The 21617-nt window shown below is 40.1% G+C and overlaps 1 protein-coding gene across 1 annotated transcript in view; it reads left to right on the top strand.

The window, feature by feature from the left end:
• The first annotated feature begins 3863 nt into the window (after nucleotides 1–3863).
• The window catches only part of LOC144215787 (sialate:O-sulfotransferase 2-like), a 42493-nt gene continuing 24739 nt past the window's right edge, over nucleotides 3864–21617 (top strand). The window contains exon 1 of the mRNA XM_077744924.1: nucleotides 3864–4204. The gene's annotated coding sequence lies outside the window, so the exon portion shown is untranslated. The remainder of the gene's footprint in view (nucleotides 4205–21617) is intronic.

Here is a 21617-nt window from a genome sequence, read left to right as displayed (position 1 = left end):
GCTGTTGTTTGGCTGCGGTCCCGTCCTGTCTGCTTTATTCAGTGTGAGTAATATCGCCACTTGCGCACTGGCGATTTTTAAAGTGCCTCTCTAAGTTGGAGACCATCTCTGAGTCACCATGCGGGGAAGAGTAATTGTAGATGACAGCACTACGAGCGACAGCACAGACAACAACCAAACCATGAATTAATGCCGCCGGAATATGCACAGTCATCTCTGTTGTGTCAGCACGAGATCCCTTAAGGACAGGCCAACATTTAATAGCCTACTCAATCTGCTGATGATCCATGAGACATCTACTAACCTCACGGGTAGGGCGACATTTTTTCATTAACTCCCCTTTTGCGTAAAATTGATCGACGAGTATCCTCTTGGAGATCCTGGCGTGCATATCTTGTGTGTGTCCTGCCTGTGCTTGCATGTGAATCACCTCTGCGTGTAAATGCTCTTTAAAGATCTACCCAATACGGTTGCTCGAGGACATTGATTTAATTGCAGCAACTGTCAGGGATGAGAGTGACGGGCCTGATTGAAGAGACGCAGTTTACTCACAAGGAGATTTGTGCTCGCACAGAATGGATGATCACCCCAATCTGACTGTAGAAATCCCTCGCGCAGCAGCAATCGCACAGCGGCTGAACATCTGGAGGTGGGTTTGAGTAGGGTGAAACAGCTGTGGATGTCAGGATTAAAATCGAAATTCACAGCAGGCAAAAAGAAAACTCATCTTAATGTCATTATTTGCACTAAAAGCGTCAGGATTCCTACATGCATTTTTTCAAACCCTGCTCGTTTGTTACTTCTATTTCGAGGCTCGACACCAACTATGTTACACTTGGCCGCCATCTGGCCAAGCAAACACGCTTGTTTGTCACTTGGCCTTCACTGAATCTAACTCCAATTCATTAGCATGCACAAACAGACGAACAGAAAAAATGTCTTGACTGAAAAAAATGCTTGTTATTGAGAAGAATGAAATACTATTTTCCATTGTAATCCAGTTACGCTAAGCACCAGAGCAAACACAATCAAACCAACAAAAAAAAAAAAAAACACTGAATCAGCTACATTGGATCTCATTAGATTGTGCAAATATACTAAAAGAATCATTACCGAGATAAAATATGTTCTGTAAATATATTAGCATGTATATAAAGACACTCAAATCTCTTATTTTTTTTACGTTTCAGCATTTTAAAGAAAAACTAGTGCTCAATGCCACTGGTTCTGATGTTATCGCTTCCATTGCTATGTTCCATTTTTACAGTAACGCAGTCATCATCTCCCAAAAGACATTGTCATGTGCGCTGCTGGCAGGGGAGCTTTTTCTTATCACGCTATAATTTCCTTTTCAAATTGGTGAACTCTTAATGTAGAATAATGCTCTATAAACTGCAACTGATTACTCTCGAGCACATATGTATAAACCCCACTTGAGCCCAATTTCTTCTAAATTTCTAGGCTTGGAAACCTTTTTTTAAAATACTAACAATACTTGGAGTGGAATCAAAATGTGAAATTGGTAACCATATAAGCTGATATTTGCCTCATTCCATAATAACCGAAGCTTGCAAGCAAAACAACTCATCCTGATTTGATGTACAAATTCCACCTTGACAACCTCCAAGGCATCGTCCAATCAGCAGCCGTATATATATTTTTGAAGGTTCCTCTCAATTGTGGCAACTTTTGTACTGAGCCCAGTGCTACTTGACAAGGAATTTTATCTTTTTAATTTTTATTATGCGTCCTTTATCCAAAAGCTTCTTTCTAACCTTCAATGTGAAAGTGTTCACCATATTTTGTAAATAAAAGATAAGCTGGTATGCGACCTCAAAAGCAGTATGAAAATAAAAAAGAAAGCATGTGTACACCAGCAGACTACAAGTGTGATAAATAGACTTGAACCTATTGTCAGGATAAGCGCATTATTCTGAAATAGAAATAACAAGCATTACTTAGCATATACTTTCCAAGCTGTCATCACTGTGAGCTTGTTTGCAACTTCCTGGTTTGTGTGCAGGATGATGTAATACACACAAAGTTTTCTGACTGCATGGTGTCATCGAAATGTGTGGCGACAGGCTAAAAATGTGGCAAAAAATAGTTGGAAGCAGCTCAAAAAACAATTAAAACTTTGCTTCCGTCTCCAACTTTGGGAAGTATTTTTTCTTTAAGGTGACCAAAACTAAATTGACTTTGTATATGTAAACATACACTTTAAATCTGATTGTTTCCCCTTTTATAAAGATGGACATTTTAATAAGCTTGATTTAGTCCTGCCCATAATAGCCTCAATGTCAGTCACAATTTCAGAAACCATCAATACCGTTCAAAAATGCAACAGCATTGCATACAACTGTGCCATATAATTAATCTTTAGAAAATTTGATACCCGTCCATCCGTGATAACACGCAAATTCCGAACAGGAAGCAGTTCTATTACTGGAATGAGTGACATTGGAAATTTTGTGTGCGATACACGAATTGAATCATTAAGTGCAGTTCTTTATTTTGCTCAACTCATAAATCATAGCTAGTCACCTCATACTTTTTTACTGAAGGCTGTCAAACACATTTTTATAGTTTTGTTTTTTCACACTGATTTGATCTGACAGCGTAATTGTGTCGAGTTATCATGTTCTTCTATCAATGAAACAAATTAATAGGCTATTAATTTTTCAATGCAAAAGTCAAGAAAATTTGTTTTGAACTGCTGATGAATTCATGTTATTATTGTACAAGGACAATTAGTCAAAAGTTGTCATTTAAGACCTTCAAGCTGCTATAAGGCAAGTGTCAACAATTAAAATCAATATTCTATTTTTATATCATTTAAATAAATATATAACTTCATGTATCACTAATAAATCAATACAATGTTAACAAAAGCTACATGAATTAAATCACAATGAATAAAACTGAAATACAATATGCTGAGGGTTTGAAGTAGCAATCAATGTTTTTTCTTATCAAGTCATTGCATGCGATTGACGGTAGTAGACGTCCAATTTTGATTGATAACATTTGAGAATGTCTTCTATGGTATACTGCATTGTTGGATTTGTAGTTATTTGAACAGAATGGTTGATGGCCCGGCGTCAAGTGGTTAGTGCAGTCTCACAGTTGTGGGGTCGAGGGTTCAATCCCATCTCTATTCCAGGGGTCAGCAAACCGGTCCATGAGAGTTGCTGTGGTTGCAGGTTTTTGTTCCAACCGATAGAGCACAGACATTTTGACCAATGAGATTTCTGCAGAAAACAAGAAGCACCTGAATGCAATCCACTGATTGCACTTGCGGGACGCCTGATTGGTGAAAAGGTGTACTCTTTATGGGTTGGAATGAAAACCAGAACCTGCATTGTGGAATAGTTTGCCCACTCCACAATAAGGTTTAAAGCTTCACCATAAAGTGTGCATGCAAATAAGTAAAAAAAAAAAGGATTAATATTAAATAAAGTAAAGTAGTTGAGTTTTATGGTGAACTCCAGATGGAATGGAGTTTATAGAACACTTTTATGTTTTTTGCACATGCTCCCTCTCCCAAAAATTCCAAGAAAGACAGGGAATGGAGTGAAATCAGCAAGAAGTGAGTGTTCCACTGGAGACGCCGTCGTCGCCGCGCGTGTTCTGCAAAACCAGGGAGACTCGAAAAAGAGTCAGTCCACACTTTGCCCCGGCCCGGCCCGGCACCGGCTTTCTGCCGTTCTGCCGTGTCTCTTTAAGTGCACCAGGCAGTGCTGTCGGTCCGCGGTTGGAGCGATCTGTGCCGCGCTCACGCTGCCTCTTCCAGCAGCGTTCGAGCGCCGTCCTTCAAGCTCCGGACTGCTAAGAAAGCTCATCCCCCGCCTGACTGACTGCACGCCGCCGAGGTGGCCGAGGCAGATGCCAGGGCTCGGACAAGCCGAGGAGGAGGGTGGCTGGGTGGCCTTTGCCAGGAGGAGCGGACGGGTGAACCTGCGGGGTCCCCGTTAGTTAGTGTCGCCCTCTCGGGGGTGCTGGAAGCAAGCGTGTCGCGGCACATCTGCGGCGTTGTAGATTATTGAAGAGCACTCAGACGGACGCACTGGAGAAACTCCGCACAGGCGTTGCGGGCTGCCTTCGCCTGCTTCTCCGAGAACATGCTGACTTCAAGCCCCAGTTGGCGTGGAGATAAAACATTTTGTCACAACAAATCGTCTTCCCAAGACCTTTCCCGGCGGAGGTAAGTAAGAGCTTTTCTAATCTTTATTTCTTTTCTTTTTTGAAGCCGGATCTTAGTGGACAGGACCCGAGTGAGCACTTTTAGAGAGGTTACGGGAGTGTTCTAATGTTTTAGATTACTGCTGTTTAAGAGACCAGAATAATAAATAACCCAGGCGTATTTTATTCTATTTCTCCCCTTCTGTGCTGAAACTTGTGAAACTAGGAATCGCTTTAATTTGGATGATTTCCAGAAAAAAGAAATTACCTAATCTGTTTTTAAAAAAATATTTATATATACCTTGTTTTGTTTTATCTGATAGTTTGGGTCATTTTATTCAATTGTTTTATTTTTGTCTATCCCACTGAAAGAACTGTGTGACAGATGTTTGTCTTGTCCTGTCATACGACTGATGGGATAAAACATTTATTCCCAACCAGTTTGTTAGATTACTATGCAGGGGTGCCATTATGATAATTAATACATCTATTTCATCGGTCAATTCATAAAATGTGTGAAATATTATGCTTCCAATAAGGCAGAAGGTAGAATAAACCTGAACATCCACCTGTTGCAAGTCATACAGCAGAATAAGATGACTTCTTTGTTGTATATCAGAATAGTCTTGAATTAAACCAGCCCTGATTCCACACAATTTCCCTTTTGTGAATGGAGAAAGAATTGCCGTTATTATTTCCGTGGTCATTCCTTTTGTTGGATTTCTGTCTGGTAGTGTGCTGTGCAATTTCTCAAATGTAAAATGGGTGCCTCGACTCAATAAGAGTTGGAGAAAAAAATGGATTGAGATGCACACAGGAACTCGGGCTACACTCATTTACAGCCAAGTGAGAAGGAGCTGGACTTTCATTTGAGCCTCCCTGCTAATTTTTAACCAGTGCCAATTATGATGCAGAACACATCCCCCCCCCCTCCCCCCCGAATAAACCCACAGCCCTGTCACTTATTCATTTATGTAGGTTTAAAAGATTAGTAAACCCATTAAATATTGGTGTCGCTTGTGTGTGTGTGTACGCGGTCAGATCAGAGATATTCAAATGAGACCCTTTGTAAGAGCCTATTTAAAGATGATGACTGTCATGATAAGTGACATAAATTTCATAATATTTCTGTAAAATTTTCACAACATTACATTCCTTTAATTCTGCTCTTGGCATTTCATTGATGATGTGATAAACTATCAGAAATTTATCACGCATTGGAATTCGCCATCACCACTGCAAGGTACAACCACAGTTAGAATATAATATAATGTACTACATCTCTGACAACGGAATAGTTCATCTGTTCTAGGCCCGCTTGAGATAAAATCTCCCCCTCAAAAATGATGGCTCGTTATTGGATAGATTCAGTCTGTTTGCTGGCTACTACAGTCGTGCCCTTAAGCAAGGCGCCCATCTATTCCACCCACAGTGGATGGGATACCGCATTTTTTTTTACTCTGAATCTCTCCCTACATGTGTATTTGTCTGTGATCTTTCCACGTTGTTCGCAACACAAACGGCATGTGAATAGAAATAGGACATATAATATTGAATACGTCTAAAAGTGTATATTCCACCCATTGAACTATTGAAAATAACCTGATGTCAAAATTGCTTGTATTTCATGCTTAATTGATGAAGTTATTTTCCAATTATCACCATCTTTTCCAAATGTTGACATGACTTGAAAATCACCTTGGCGTTTAGCAACACCCTTTCATTAAAGTCATGAACAAGATTCCACACAGTCTTGTTAATGATTTTAATGAGTGAACGTCTGCATGCTCAGCATTGTGCCCCCAACCACCACCCCAACCACTGACCCTCCCCCTCCATTGTTTCAAATGGCCTCGGTACACCGTAGATCACCGTATCGAACTATGCACTCAGCGCTTTGCGCAAAATGCAAGAAACAAGAGGTTTACGGTGACTTGAAGAATAATTGCGCCGGTCACAGCTCTGTTGAAATCAGTTGATGAATGCCAACTAATTGGTCACGCGGCTGCTCTCTTAGCATCGGGATGGCAGTAAATAAGAAACGTAGTGCACGACAGAGCCCGAGTTACACCGGCGGCGACACAGCACTCAGTTCATCACTTCAGCGTCCGTCCAGCCCCAGTCGAATTGATCAATAGCAGGAGTGTCACTGTTTAACAGAAATTATAGCTCCCCTCCCTATTGCTCAGTGCGGTTACACCCGCTAATGGAATTTTGAATCCCATTACAGCATTATTAAAGGTGGACAAATGTGTGAGCGCTCATTAGGAGAAAATAAAAATCATGTGATTTGCATTGCTGGCAGTGTCAGTGTACCCCCGCTGACTGCGTCCAGCCCGAGGCAGAGGTGAACAAGCGTCAGAGAAATATGCCAAGTCAATGCAATTCATATTTGTGCACTGAAGAATGAGAGCCTGCTGTTGCCTCTGCCGCTGTGAATAATCGCGGTCAATGTCGCAGCCTTTCACGCCACCAGAAGCGTCCCCTCTTTGCCATGACGGCAAAAAAAAGAGCTTCAGCCTCAACAATTATACGCCACATTTGCTGGTCAATTCGAGGGGAGTTCAAGTTGGGCTCCCGCCGCAATGGAGACGTGCTCTTTGCAAGGACTGAAGTCTTGTGTGGTGACGGGGCGGCTGGCAGCAGAGTGTGAAGGCTTTGAATTCCTCCAGAGCTTATCTTTTCATCCTCCCGGCGACCTCTCGGGGACGTGCTGTGGATCATATCCAATGGCCGTGGGCTTTGAAGATGGCCGCGGGGGCTGACAAGAATTAGACTTTGCTCTCTCGTCCTTGCCATTACTGAGACACGACAAAGGTGTCATTCGAGTCGCACCTGTGTGTACACTCGCTCCTGATAGGGTCTATCGGAATTCGCCATCAAGAAAAGAATGTCGAGATCCTCATTAGAGGAAGGACTGAAATAGCCTGGCATTAAATGCTCTACTTTAACAGCTCGTGACGCATGGAACCTCTCAGACTCTTGATAATGTCAAATGTGCAAAAAGCAGAATATCGCATTAGTCGGCCAAATTAGGCATTCTTACATGCTGTTACTTGTTTTCCTCAAAAACACACAGGAGCTTTTTGGAAAGAGGATAATCTTTCAAACACAGTTATCTCTGTACCGATCCAAGGAGAGGGTCAACCTTGCTGAATGCACATCTCAGACAGATTTTCAGCTTATGGAAGGATTATTCTCAACACCAGACATTATTTTCTCTTGGCAAAACACTTCCTTATAATCACTACCTTCAGATGTACTATGAGAATACCAGTGTCTTTTGGTCAGATAATATCTCTTGGTATGTACTTTATGAATCTTTATTGGCTGCTACTGTGCTACTTTAAATGAGTCAATTAGCTACTTTAACAAGGTAAGGTAACATTTAATTCACTCTTTTCAGTTCATTGGCATCCAGCAGGAGACTATTGGTACAGTTTTGCAAACGTTAGGTTTTGAAACAGGCACCGGTGTGATGTTGGTTGGAACTTTTTATGTGTCTGATGATGCAAGACTTGCCCTCGCCGTTCTTTATCCACCCCCACTAATATCCAGAGTACAGCCTGAGCACTGAGAAAAGCCGTCTGGAGGTTTCCACGGGTTCTAAAATATGCCATCTACATCCTATATCCTATCATCGTCACTTCTTTCCCACGACCCGCACCTCCTACCTCTATTCGTCAGCTTCCCAGCCAAGAGGATCTTTTCTCAGCTCGCAACAGCCGGCCGGCCTACTCCCCTGGTTCTATTTTCTTCCCATCTACTGTGCGTTGCCTCGGAACATCTGCAACCTCCAGCCTTGAGGCATCATGTGATTAGCATCAAGCCACTGAATGTTTTATTTGACTTGAAATAAGATTTTGGAGCCAGAAAGTCCCAGCAAATGCTTGACTTTTGACTAAAATACGCTTCTTGAAGTGGAAGTAAGAGAATCATTTAGTTTTGTAAAAAAAAAATTAAAAAAAAAAGAGCAATTCTTATTTTCCTTGAGGAATAATTGTAGTCCACATACATGCAAAGTGTCAAATATTAATGAGAAAACTTTGGCAGAAACCCAAGGCAAGAAGACCAAATGAATACCCTGAAAAATGAAATTATGGGTACTGTCAGCTCAATTTGTTGTGCAGTAAAATGACATCCAAGGATATGAAAAATAATGTAAAAAAATTAATAAAACTTTAATCTCATTCCACACACTCCTGCAGCAAGTCCATCTGAGAAAAATTAAATTAAAAAAACATTCTTGGAGTGAGCAGTTAGGTTTTAATAGGCTTAAAATTACATCCTTAGTAGTTAATGAGTTTTTAGCAATAAAACCTATTTAGGGGATGAACATCGATATACCAATGAACTTTAATGATCCAATTGGGGATGAATTAATAGGTAAGGATAGTGGTCAATATGGAATTGATCGTTGATTGTGACATGAGGAAACGGTAAAAAGGAATACAATAACTGACGGATGCTTGTTTGTTGTGTGAAGAGGTACCAGATGCGCTATGGGAAGTTGAACTTCGATCTTCACTATAACAGAAAACCTTCAGACAGCAGTATTTTTGCTCAAAATGATATTCGAAGTGAAATAGGAGTTCAAAATAGCTATAAAAGCTATTCTACCACTGTGTTCAAAATTATAGTACGGAAAAAATTAAATAATCCTTTAACTCCTTTAAGTATAGAGTATTAAAAGTACATTTTTAAATGAGAAACAGCAGTGGACACGATAATTAAATGAAACTTCTTGTTCTGTATTTGCATTTTACTTTGGAAATGTTATTGCCGATCTAATTATAAAAGAAAACAACCTTATGTTTTATCTGCATTGTGTTTGTGTAAAAAGGGCCTTAGTCAAATGGCCCAATTTCTGATGGCCTGATATAAACATATAGATTTTTCTTCTCTTGCAATAATCAAGTATAATTTACTTCAAATTTTTGAAACAAATTATATTCCTTGCCGTAAATTGGCACTTGCCTATAAGCTGATTTACGTAAAGTGGGTTAGTATTGAATAAGGAGGGGAAAAAAGCAATTTAAAATCTTATTTTTAATTCGAATAGCTACTTTTGATGACGGGAGAAACTCGAAGGGAGCCAATTTCAAGCGCTGTGTGGGTTTTTACTATTTTGGATCCTTATGTAGATTGGGTTCATATTTAGTTAGCGATAATGGCGGAATGTCTAAATGGCTACCAAAGGTGAAGCTCTCAGGCGTAGAATTGCTTCCTACTGAAGGCACAGATGTTGTCTTATTCTGTCAGGTATGATATGAAGAGAGGATAATGTGATGTGTGTGTAGGACTGAAACGGCATTTTGTTCATCTTCTAGTGCACTGTCTTTGCAAGACATCAAGGGCACAAATATTTCAACAACAGTGCAACGTAATTGCCTTCGGTCTATCCGGAGCCAAAAAGGGAATTCATTGACCTTGCATTTCGCATTTTATTTCCACTTACCTTTTTGGATAAGAGTCTGGCCCATTTTAAGGCATTCATTTTAACTACAGCATATTGCATCACAGTGAGAGATGTTTTTTTTTTTTACCTCTATTGTCCTGAAAGAGGCCAAATACTAAGAATACTCCTAAGTATGATGGATTGCAGTTATATAATATAGCAATCTACAAGTGCAGTAATGAGCACATTGTTAAATGAATACCCATTTGCAAATGTTGACCCATACTGCAGAGTAGCAAATGTGATATGAAGCATTAACAAATGCAAAAACACACTATGAGTAGATTGCTCTAATGTCTAATCTACTGAAAATATATAAATATATAATAATATAAGCCAAGCAGCTGGTTTAATTTGGACTGTTGTCATTGTTATCTTCGTGGAGAGAAAGCGCCTTGTACTAAAATGATTTAATATTACAGGCGTGGGCTTATTGTTGTGTCGGTTGTGTATATAAAAGAAATCTAACATGCTCAAAAGGAAGTCGCTTTCTTAAGTTCCTCTAAAGGTCATTTTAAACCTCAGTCATCAACTCCGTCATGCTCCCATTCTCATTCAGGCAGCAGTCCAGTCCAGCTGAATTTGTCTGTGTTTGTATGAAAGCAAGGTGACAGGAAGAGGTGCGATAGTAATTGAGCAAATGGAAAAATGTGCCAAAGAAAAGCAGGCACCCTGTGCATGTAAAGTGACACAGACGCCGTGTTCAGCAGATGACCTTGAGACCATGCCAGTTGCTCAGATTAGCACATCAGACTGTAATTGCTCACCTCGAGAAGCGGACCCCTCGTCCTTACTTCAATGGGATCCCCCCGCCTCACAAAAAGGCCCTTTGTCGGCGTGAAACAGCTGGGCTCTGCTTTGTGTACCTGCCGCTCCACCGTGGGGAGCCACAAATTCCTTTAATAAAGATTTGGCTAAGCTACTTCCCTGTCGGAATTTTGGGCTCCCGAACGTTGCCGGTTCAAGCCTAGTTTGTTTTTGACTAATGGCTTTCTTGGAAGAACAGTCAAGATGCTAAACAATGTAACACTCCAAATTACAGTTCTGAGTCAGAATGCCAAAGGCAAAGAGGGAGGGAGGAAAATTAAGATGCATAATTTATATGTACTATAATACATCACATTCAATGGCAGTCCCTAGACATCATGTAAACATGCCCCCTATGGGGCTTGTGTAGTGAAGAAATCTACTATTCGAACTGATTATTTACTCCATTCAATGATAACAGCGCTTTTCTCAACTTAAAGCATTTACAGAAAAAAAGTGATACCTAACCTGCTCAGCCGCAGACTTGCCTTCATGATTACATTTGGATCCATTGAGAAAGGCTGGTGTTAAGCGTGATGAAAACAGGCAGATGAATTTAGGAAGAATGTTTTTTTTCCAGTCACATTAGAGGAAATGCACATCTGAATATTCATTCAACTGGATGACAGGACAGAAAGATGATATCCAAACTAAATTTGTGCAGAATTTTAAGTGCTTCCAGAGTAGTGTTTGGCAAACATTGTACAGCAAGTACCCTCTCAAAGAATACTTGGCTCTCCATCCAGGAGCATCATTAAAACATGTTAGTGTATTTGGCTAAAATGTTCAGGAAGGGGATTTTAGTTAGTATTTTTTTTTATAAGCCACAGTTTCAGCATTAACACTGCACTTAGATGAAATGGTAATGTACTTACTTAAGGGTTCTATAAATATGAATAAATTGTTGTTAACAACCCTGACACATTTAAATGAATAAAAAATGAGTACATGGATAAGGTTTTTTTAAAGAAAGGAAAATGGTTTGCCCTTTTTAGTACTAGGATTCTGTAGATGTGTCCATGCTGACGTTCAATCACACTTGCCAGAGTTGGTGCTTTTCCTGTTAGCATGTTTTCTCTTTCAACACAATCGTGCTTGTTTGAACGGTGTTAAAAACAATTTTGTATTGGTCCTAGTTAAAATGGAAAAACGACTGAATCAGTGGTGACAACAACAATTTACCTTTTAAATCAAACAAACCACTAATGATAGCCCTGTGTAAAAAAAAAAAAAAACATGACAAGTAAATGAAAAATAAATGTATTTCTTGGATCTGGCAGACCCACAGAGTAGATGTGAGGAGCCAAGTGGGGCTTCCTGAGCTTTGAGACCACCACTTGCCCAGGGTGGCGTCAGTTGATCTATAAAAACCACATCCATACTTAAGTTAGACAGCACTGTGAATGAAAAGCCAAGTTTTGCTGTAAAGTGGATGGCAGGCGATGTTGACAAGGCATGTCTTAACAGTGCAGCAAAAGGAGCCCCAGTGTGACAAAGAATCAGACGGCGCAAATCACCCTTCGTCCCTCCCACCCCCCATCCGACAGACCACCACTAACCACCCACCTCTGCGTCTGTCAGTGGCAGCTTCAGATCTCCCTTCAGTCTTCTCGGTCCTAATTGGGCTGTCACAAGCTGGAGAAATTTGTCAGGATGCTGTGAAATGGACAACTTGGCTAAATCAAGATGTGTATATCTGTGCCTTGGATGCCCCCCACCACCCACACTGTCAAACAGGAAAAGGAGATTATCATTTGGCGCTTTTTAGTCCTCTATCTGGGGAAGGAACTACTTTTGGGGTGCAAAATGGACTCCTATCTCTGAATATAAGAAGCACATTGCAGTATTTCTCTTTTTAAATCAGAATAGCAAACAAACTGATGGAACATAAAAAGGTTGTCATGGAATGTCATGTCATTTCCTCTTTAAGAGTTAAATCTAATTTGTTCCAGGATCTTGTTGACCTTTTAATTTGTTTAGTTTGAAACGCATTATTATCAGTAGACTACAGGGACTATAATTAATCTTTTTTTTCTATTTTAGAATTGGAGTTACTATGGCGAACTTTTTAATCATTTATCATTTTTGGAATCAGCAATGAAAAAGTGTTGATTCCGCAGAGGACATTCCTAAATTCTTGGGGAGAGCAATTCTTGATTCAACGGATTAAAAGTAGTTTTTCCACGGGCATTTAAAAGCAAGCTAAAATGACCAGCGTTAAGGCGAATTGCTGCAATAATGATGTAAGAATTTTCCTATGAAATATTTGCAATACCAAAACAATGGGAAACATGGGTAGAAAATGAATAGACAGCAATATTTTCTTTGTGATATATGGCCAGACTTATTAACATTAAGTATAAATTGGAAAAAGTTGCAATTGAAGGAAAGCTATAAACTGTGCCAACTATCCATTTGATATTTATATTGTAAACATACAGCAGTCCTAAATCATGCATTAGGAAAAATAAAAAAGTACAGAACATAATCGACAAATCTACAACTGAATACAAATTATATAAGCATTTAAAAATCTGCCATTATTTGTTCACTAATAAATAAACAGCAACACACTAATGTACTTAAAGGGAAAAAGAATCACATTTGCATTGCTGATGACAAATTTAGAGGTTGAAATACAAAAAAAATCATCAGTTAAATCAAGCAGCCATTATTAAAACAAGTCTATTCGAACAATGTTTGGCTGGAATAGAAACAAGTCTAGGGGAATACTCCACTATAATGCTGATATACTATTGTTTGCAAACCACTCTGTTAACCTTGACAATCTTTTCACCCTCCTAATCCTCACAATGATCACTCATCCCTTTAGCCCTGGCAGGAGTGCTACTGAAATACAAGAGAACACTGGTCACTCTGTGGAGTCGGGCAGGAGTCAGTGGCCCCCTCCGAACAGTCATGGAAAGAAATGCCAGTGAACATTGGACACAAATTGTTTGATAACTCTTAACCGAAGTGACTTGTGAGCAAGGCTGCCACAATCGATTATATGGACAGGCGACTAATTACCAATTATTTTTGTTATTATTCTTTTCATCGGATTGAATATAAAACATGATATTCTGCCAGCAAGCAGCTGCTCTTATATAACCGCCATTAGCTTCCAGCTGGAAGTGTTTAAGGTATGCAAACTCTATAAATAGCCGATCATGAGAAAGGTATATTTGACTTTTATCAGTATTTCTTATAGATGCAAAGTGAACAAAGATTGAAGGACATTTTAGCCGTATGTGGCCAAGTTCTTAACTCTTGCAATGGAAGAATCCAAGCTATTTATATCAGTCGAAGAGACAAATTGCAGTCTGGGTGCTAATTTTAACACTGTAGTCGTTTGGAAGCGGAGTGTTAAGTTGAGGGTGGCGCTGCAGTTTTGCCTTTACATGGCCACTGAGAACTTGAGCAGTGAAGTTTTGCCTGGATTTCATGCAGTTTTTCGCCAACTGAATGAATCGGAGGTTGATGCTATTCTTGTCTTTTCATTAATTGTCTTTTCTGAAGAATCAGTTTCTCCAAATCTTTTTCTTCTTCTTCCTTACCACTCAAAAATGTAGTTTCATGTCTGCTTCTGCTTTGATATATAGTGAAGGGTGCCCCTTGTACTATTGAAATATGTTTTTTGTTTCAACTTTGATGCAGATTTGTCCTGAAATCTTAATTGGGACATTCTCATTTTTAGACACAACTGCTGTTCATCATTTCCTCCTTTTTCAGCTCTTGTCTTGAATTTATTATTCCCTTTTTAGTTCATGATCACTCGTTTTTTTTCGTTCAAGTTTGGATTCTTTTGCTACCTTGGCTTCATCAGAAAAAAATGTTCTGACATTTTATTATGAATAATATTACTCATTATAAATCATTGTAATGGATGGCAGCGGCTCAATGTTTATATTGCTTGAGGAATTGAGAGTGACATGTTCACAACTCGCATCGGCATAGACAACGGCTCTTGTTGGTGGAGAAGAGCTGATTTACTACCTTCACTAGGCATTTGTCCCCTGATGCGACATGACACCGAGAAGCATCATCTCGAGAATCAGAAAAGTCTTGAAAATGCAATTGAAAGAGGAAATAAAGACGGCATGATTTTGTCGGTCATCGGTGTCGAGTGTTTAAAAGGTATGATGCGATAGTCCGCTGGGATTTCCTGTCCAGAGATGCAACGGTAATCAAGGCAGTTAATATGCACTCAAAGTAAGGGCCCGTTAGCCTCCGTTTTCACATTTGCTCTGATCATTTCCTTTACTAGCAGCATCAAGCAGGCTGAGCGCCTAAAGTCTATCCCTTTATCAGCTACTTTGGTGGATCTGCTTGTAAGCACAGCACACGCATGAGCTCTTCCACCGCCTTAACATTCTCCATCTGTCAGTTAAACTGCTTGGGCTGGTGCTGATGTTTGGAACAAGTGGTAAATGAAGCACACCTGGTCAGCCAAGAGCACATTGCCACATTGTCAGCTCCCATCGCCTCGGCTGTCTGGGTGAGCGAGCACATGTCTTCCCCAGGCTGCCGCCGGAGTGGGCTCGGCTGGGCTCGAGCCGGGCGCTCATCACTTCGCTGACCCCCAACTCAACCTTTTTCCCTCCGTCTGCTGGCGCTTCCACCGAGGCCAAAACGCACTCTGCTATTTGGCCTTAATGTAACGCTTCAGTAGGTGGGCGTTGCGCTTCTTTTGCTGATACATTAACACCGTGGCTCTATGCTGCAGTGGTCCTTTTTCACTCTTTGTTTTCTTTCCATGTCCATCGACGACGTGAGAGTTATTTCTTGATTCATTTTAGCTCTGGATTTGAGTGTTTTATCTTGGATGCTGCCTGTGATTTCAGCAAGGCCGGCTGGCCTCAAAAAGCAGCCTGCCCCTCACCGATAACAAGCACACTCAAGAACACAGACTTCAGCCAAAGCTTAACCACTAGTCACCCACATGTACATTTTTTGAACTGCTTCAACTCTGGAATTTGTTTTTTAGGTTGCGATGAAAAATATCCAACATGTGGTTGTCTTCTGGCTCTTCACATGAGTTGTCACAAGTGCAACAAATTGCAGTTTGACAGGATGGCATTTCAGAGCATGAGAAATTCCAAATATGTAACTCGGTTTGAAATGAAAGCATATAGTAACAGAGTTTAATATCAGCTATAATATAGAAACATCATCTATAAAAATGGGGGTGATTTCAGTGGCATTCACGCTTAATTCTGGTAAAAAAAAAAATCACTGTTATAAAAGACCTGGCAGATACTACATGTTGATCATTTGATGACACAGTGACAGTATCAATGATCAGTAGTGACAACAATCTTCAAGCATAATTGGATTTGATTACGATTTGGAGGGCTGCCTTGGCAAAGTCGATTCCATCCAGGTCTAAGTAAATCCGCAAAGGTTGAGTCAAGGTAACTGGGCTATCAATTAAGTACTTGCTCTTGTTTGTTGCAACAGAAACATCCGGTCTTTGACCCCTGCCAAGTTTGGGACAAAAGGTGGAACATTACTAATTCAATTCAGGCATGGCGGTGACTCTACAAGTCAATATTTGACCGATTACAAATACGAAATGTCCATCTCACAATTCTGTTTGACAACAAGTTGAATTATACTGTAATTAAGAGTCTCAACTTGTAGACTACATATAAAAATAGACTGTTATCCTTTGTTGATGCAAATTTTTGTACACCTCGCAGAATGGTTCCCTGGCTAGCAATAGAATTTTCCAAGCAGATTTTCCTTGGTCATGTCATATTATTGGGATTCAAACATATTGCACGCTCAGGCAGGTTCTGGTTAGCTCGGGCGAGACCCAAAATCTTTATTTGCCAACCTCCTGTCTTTTATAGGCCGCTATCGTGAAAGAACTACCCTTTACCGTCATTGTTTTGGCAGGAACATACCATTCTAGAATGTTGTCTTTGCAGGTCAAACTGACTCTGGTGAGTGTGCACAGGCCTATGCATACTTGATTAATTAGCTCTCATTCCATAATAATACCTCATTTAATCCCCAAATAGCGTAAAATTAATTTCATGCACTTGTTACTTAAATTGTGATTGAATAATGTTCATTGCGTGTATTTAGTTTATATAGATTTAAAATGGCACCATCTTGCTTTTATTTAATTGTGAGAATATACATTGGAAATATTTTCATAAAAATGAATGTAGTGTCTAAGTTTTCAGGAAACTTGGTGAAATATTATAATGATGAGCTATTTGGGGTCAGGGCTACAGTATGGCTGCTTACTGGCACTTTTTCATTGGAGTTTGTTTTCCCGCAGCGAGCTGGTGGTAGTGTAAAAATTGACGAGTCTTACTGGCTTGGAAAAAGAAGCACCTTCAAGTCTGAGGGCACGAATTGGCAGTAGCGAGCTGCATTCTATTTTCAGAGCTTTTATCTTCTTCCCCTTTATAAATATATATAAAATATACATATTTGGAAAAATTCAGCTCTCGCTCAGTCTTCCTGGAAAATTGCACTGAGAAAATCATTTATGGATGTTTTGCTTGAACAACTCAAGTTTTCATTCTTTTGTCATCATCTTTAACAGCTTCTCGATCTGGCAAACACACTCACGTGTTCTCTTTTTGGTGTTTGCTTTCGAGATGTTGTTCCATGTTGCATCAGAGCAACGGTGAGCTGCCACTCTGTGTTCTCGTCATATTTTATTCATCATAGCCGGGGCTGCGGCACCGAGACTTGCTCCTTCCTGCCAGCTCAAAGTAGGCAGCTGTCAGAGAGCCCAAATCCCCCGATGCTCTGCCCATTTTACCTCGACATCATACAAAGGCACATTTCATCGCATGTAACTGAGCGCTTTCCGTCATTGCAGAAGTCACCCTTTCTCAATTTCCTTTGGCTCTTTAGTGTCATGTGGTAACACCTTCAGGTCACATTCCACATTCATGGTTCGAAATAGAATTTAATTATTGGAGAATGTCGGAAAATATTACAATGGGGGGGGGGGATCTTTGATGCAGTATAATTTTATTTTATTATTATCACTAGTTTTTGGCTACCCGTCTTACAAATTGCTCCTTTAAGAATAACAGATGAAACCAGTTAGCCTCAACCTATGAGGAAAAAGGTACCGTAAATACATATTTGCAACTCTGTTACCTTTGCCAATTCTTGCAAAACCAAATGAATCATGCCAGAAAAGCATTGAACATTGATTCTAACCTGAATTAATCAAGCTGATATATATTGCCTATTATTGATGAATAGTACGTAACAGTAAATGACAAGCACCTTTTTTTGAAGTCCTCCAACTCTGGCATGAACCAAAGAACATTTCCAGTCCCCCCGCAAAAGCGCTGCCCACTTAGTCATTTCTTATTGCGATGATGGCTACTGATGTGAATGACAGCAACAACTTTGGAACAACAAGTACATCATCAGATGACTAAAAATAGGATGAACATGCAACTGGGGCTTTTAATGATAATCATTTTTAATTGGAGAAGATAAGTTGACAACTGGCCTGTGGTGCTGCTCGACCTTCACAAGCAGATTTGCGTGAGGCTGATGAAGCCACACGCTTCAGTACGCATTTTGCGCCCAATGTGAGCTGCCGTGTGTATGCATATACACGTGCACGCGCACACAGACGTTCCTCAGACAAACGCATCCAGACTTTTGCAACGTTCCATGCGCCATCGCGCACAGCGAGCCTCCCAACACTGAGTTGTGCACAGAGCTGAGTGACAGACAAGCTGGCAGCTCTCATGTTCTGTTGTCTTTCTGCTTATTAAAACCAAATCATATCAATGTGTTTGGTACGCAGATGGTATTTGAGGCTTAGTACTGCTAAACCTTTCCTTCTGTTCCATGTTTTTCAGTTATGGTTATAGTTTTAATGCAGATACCAATCTGCAGGAAGTATGTTTTTTATTTACTTGGGGAAAAAAAACCTTCCTGATAAGAGCTATTTTAAACCACAATAATAATAGTATGTCACCATTTCTTTATGTATTTATTTATTAGATTTTAAAAGTTCTTATGACAAAAAATATTATTGATGTCGTCTTTGTCATTGTTGGTGGAGGATTGGACATCTATTGGTGTCTAAAGCCCTGAAATTTGAAAAATTTCTGCCAGAAGTTACAGTTCAAGTAGATTGATCATCTATCAACGTCTTTGGTTGGCAATGAATTAAGTGTTTGTTTTATTTATGCACCATATGTTTGTATTGTGTTGTGATTTATCTAGTTTGGTGGACTCATTTCTATAGAGAATATCAGGACTGTTGCATTGAGTAGAGTAGGTTTTCTGATATTATAGATACTCATTGGCTGCTATTGATGGGACTAGATATCTAATTCATTTTTATCTTGAGGCCTGGCAGCGATTAATTTGATCACTGCCCGTCCCAGGGTCTAAAAAGAAGGGTCAATGGTCCATAGAATTGACAGTAGTGACGTTAAAAGCTTGTGTTGATGCATTTTGGCTACATTTATCGTTGTATATCTCCAAGTAGTTGTAATACAATTAGGACACGAGACCAAGAGGGCTGGAAAAAACAGGATTATTAACATGTTTAGCCTCTATGATAAGGCTCATCTTGAACCAGGCTGAGATTTGTTGAGCCGTTCACTCTAGTCTGCAAATATTACCTAATCAAACAAGACGAAACCTCCGGCTAATGCATTTATGCATGTGTTAAAAGTGTTTAAATTTTGATTATTGTGTTTTCAGCCTTACTTTGACACCTCTCTCTCTTTCTCTCGCTCTGCTTGTTCAAATATTGCAAACATGGATCATGAACAAAAAGAAATGGAAGATAGCAAGCAGCCTGCAACAGGTCCGCGTCACATCGACAAAATCGTTATTTACTAGGAAATAAAGATTGCTCAACTGTTTAATTAAAGCCAACTGCTCTGCGTGCTTCACGCAGCGACAACAGCCTGCTGTTTAATGATCTTGCATTGTCTGAAGTGATCCTAGCATGTGGTGCTGGGGATTAGGATCCCCCCCTTCGCCCAGGACATCATCTTTATTAACGATTTGAATCCTATTCTTAATTGATGTGGGCTTATCTGATTCTCCACTGATGCACGTTGGGCAAAAACGCAAAACAAATAAGTGATTGTCAAACAGCGTTAACCCAGCCAAGCAAAAAGGCATTTTACAGCGATTTTTCTCTTTTGTATCTTGTTGGAAATTGATTCGGCTGTTTAAGAAGAGATTCTGCACTCACAGTGGTGCTTACTAAACAGAGAGAAACGACCCTTGCAGGCGGCTAGTGAGGTTTAGTCAATACTGATCACTTCTAATGCATGAAGCCTCATCTCTACACCTTCTCATTTCACCCCAGCTGTCTCTGGAGTTTGCCAACCTTTAACGATAGGAACCACGCTTCTTTTCAAGAATTACAGACGATTCTTTTATTCCATTTCGATGATAGTCACTCAAAATGAAAGGAAAGGGTCTACTGCAAAACAACAGGCCAAGGGATTCAGCTACCTCCTTAAAGACCCCTAGAGACAAGTGGGTGCTCAATTGCTTAGAGGCTGGAGTCCTACAGTGGAGGGCTTGCTGCGAAGAGGCTGTTTTTTTTGTGTCTTTTTCTTTTGAGACTGACCGAAATGAGAATGGAGGGGGTTATGTGATACCTCTCCTACTGAGAGTTCTTTTCCCTGCAACACTCGGGCTTCTCGGTCATAACGGGTTGTTTCTCTTTGATGATGTTGACCATGGATGTTTGTTAGCGGTTCTTTGCGAGTACAAAGGAATTCACAGAAATGGGTGCACATACAGATGCTTCTCTGGGGTGGGGAAATGAGTATACAATGCTAGTTGACATTTGTAAATCTATTCTTACTCTCTCACTCTCGTACTCCCTTTTCAATGAGCATTCCTAAGTTGAAAATAATAATGATGAGTTGGTTCCCCAAAGCCAAAAACGAAGCATTTTTGGAATTTGTTTTTTTGGATCTGAGCTTGTGCACCTTTCAAAGAACAATCTTTGCCTCGTAATATTTCACCAATTCCTGCTGAGACATTGTTGCTTTTTTTCCATTTGGAAAAGAAAAGAAACATTTTTTTTGTTCTAGTTTTTTTTTAAATGCAAATAAATGAAATTGGACAGAAATGAATTCAAAGAACTGAGCCAAGCTTTCACGTTTTCAGTCATCTTTGCTAAACAGTGCATTATTGTAAACAGGCCTAAATTAGGAAGAGAAATGTCCTTGTTTCAACTCTTTCCTCATCCAAACAAACATTTGCCGAGACCCTGTGAAATCTCTTAAATCCACTGAAGCAGAGAGGCCTGCGATTTGCAGCATAACTGAGCTCGGAGAATTTGCTTTTAATTAAAGCCAAGATCCAGCGCGCTTAGTTCAGGTGAGAGAGGAATAAGGGCAAAAGGTCTCCTTGGATAAAACCTCTAATATTCCTCTGGCCATGAATGAGGAGCTTTGTTCATGGTGAATAGTGGGAGACATCATTTGATCTCCCACTGATGGAGCCTCCGCTGCAGAATAATTGCTTCTTTTATAAAGCCGTTTAAGAGGCCCGATTCAAGTGATTGTTTGTCAAATGGGCATCTGTGAGGATCGGGCCGGAAGGTGTGGCAGCCACTCAAGCGGCCACCAAAACCTTTGAGGAATCCATTTTAGCTTTCGTTTACTGCTCTGTGTGCTATTACCTGAATCAATCGGCAATCCTCCCGTGGATACAGTTTTTAGGGGGAACTGATCACTTCTATTTTGATTGTCTTCTCTCTGCGGTCTAATTGAACTCTGAGCCCATAACCATGATGACGCTTTTGTATTGTCTATGTCGGTTACAAATGACTGTTTAATGGAGAGGCATCCTGAGCGTCAATCACTCTATTACAAAGCCTGGGCTTAATGCTTCTGTGCAGCGGTCAAAGAGGAGGATTACATTATTTTTAGAGCCTTTAACTTACCTCTTTCAGTGTAAAAGGTCAGCACCCATCTTAATGGACCATTGAGTATTATCAGGATTACAATGAGCTCTTCTCCCCGCCAACCCGGGTTTAATTTTTAAGCTTCATAGGCCCAGTTTAAATCGTCTTTCTGTGATTTGTGCAGCCTGTGCGGTGCTGCAGTCGACTGGTATTTGAATTACCCCTCAGGCTTTGGATGACTGCATCGAGGTTTTAACACTGGAATCATTGTGGGACTGCATGAGA

The sequence above is a fragment of the Stigmatopora nigra genome, chromosome 22 (assembly GCF_051989575.1).
Source record: "Stigmatopora nigra isolate UIUO_SnigA chromosome 22, RoL_Snig_1.1, whole genome shotgun sequence".
Taxonomy (NCBI): Eukaryota; Metazoa; Chordata; class Actinopteri; order Syngnathiformes; family Syngnathidae; genus Stigmatopora; species Stigmatopora nigra.
This window is presented reverse-complemented; position numbering and strand designations above follow the sequence as displayed.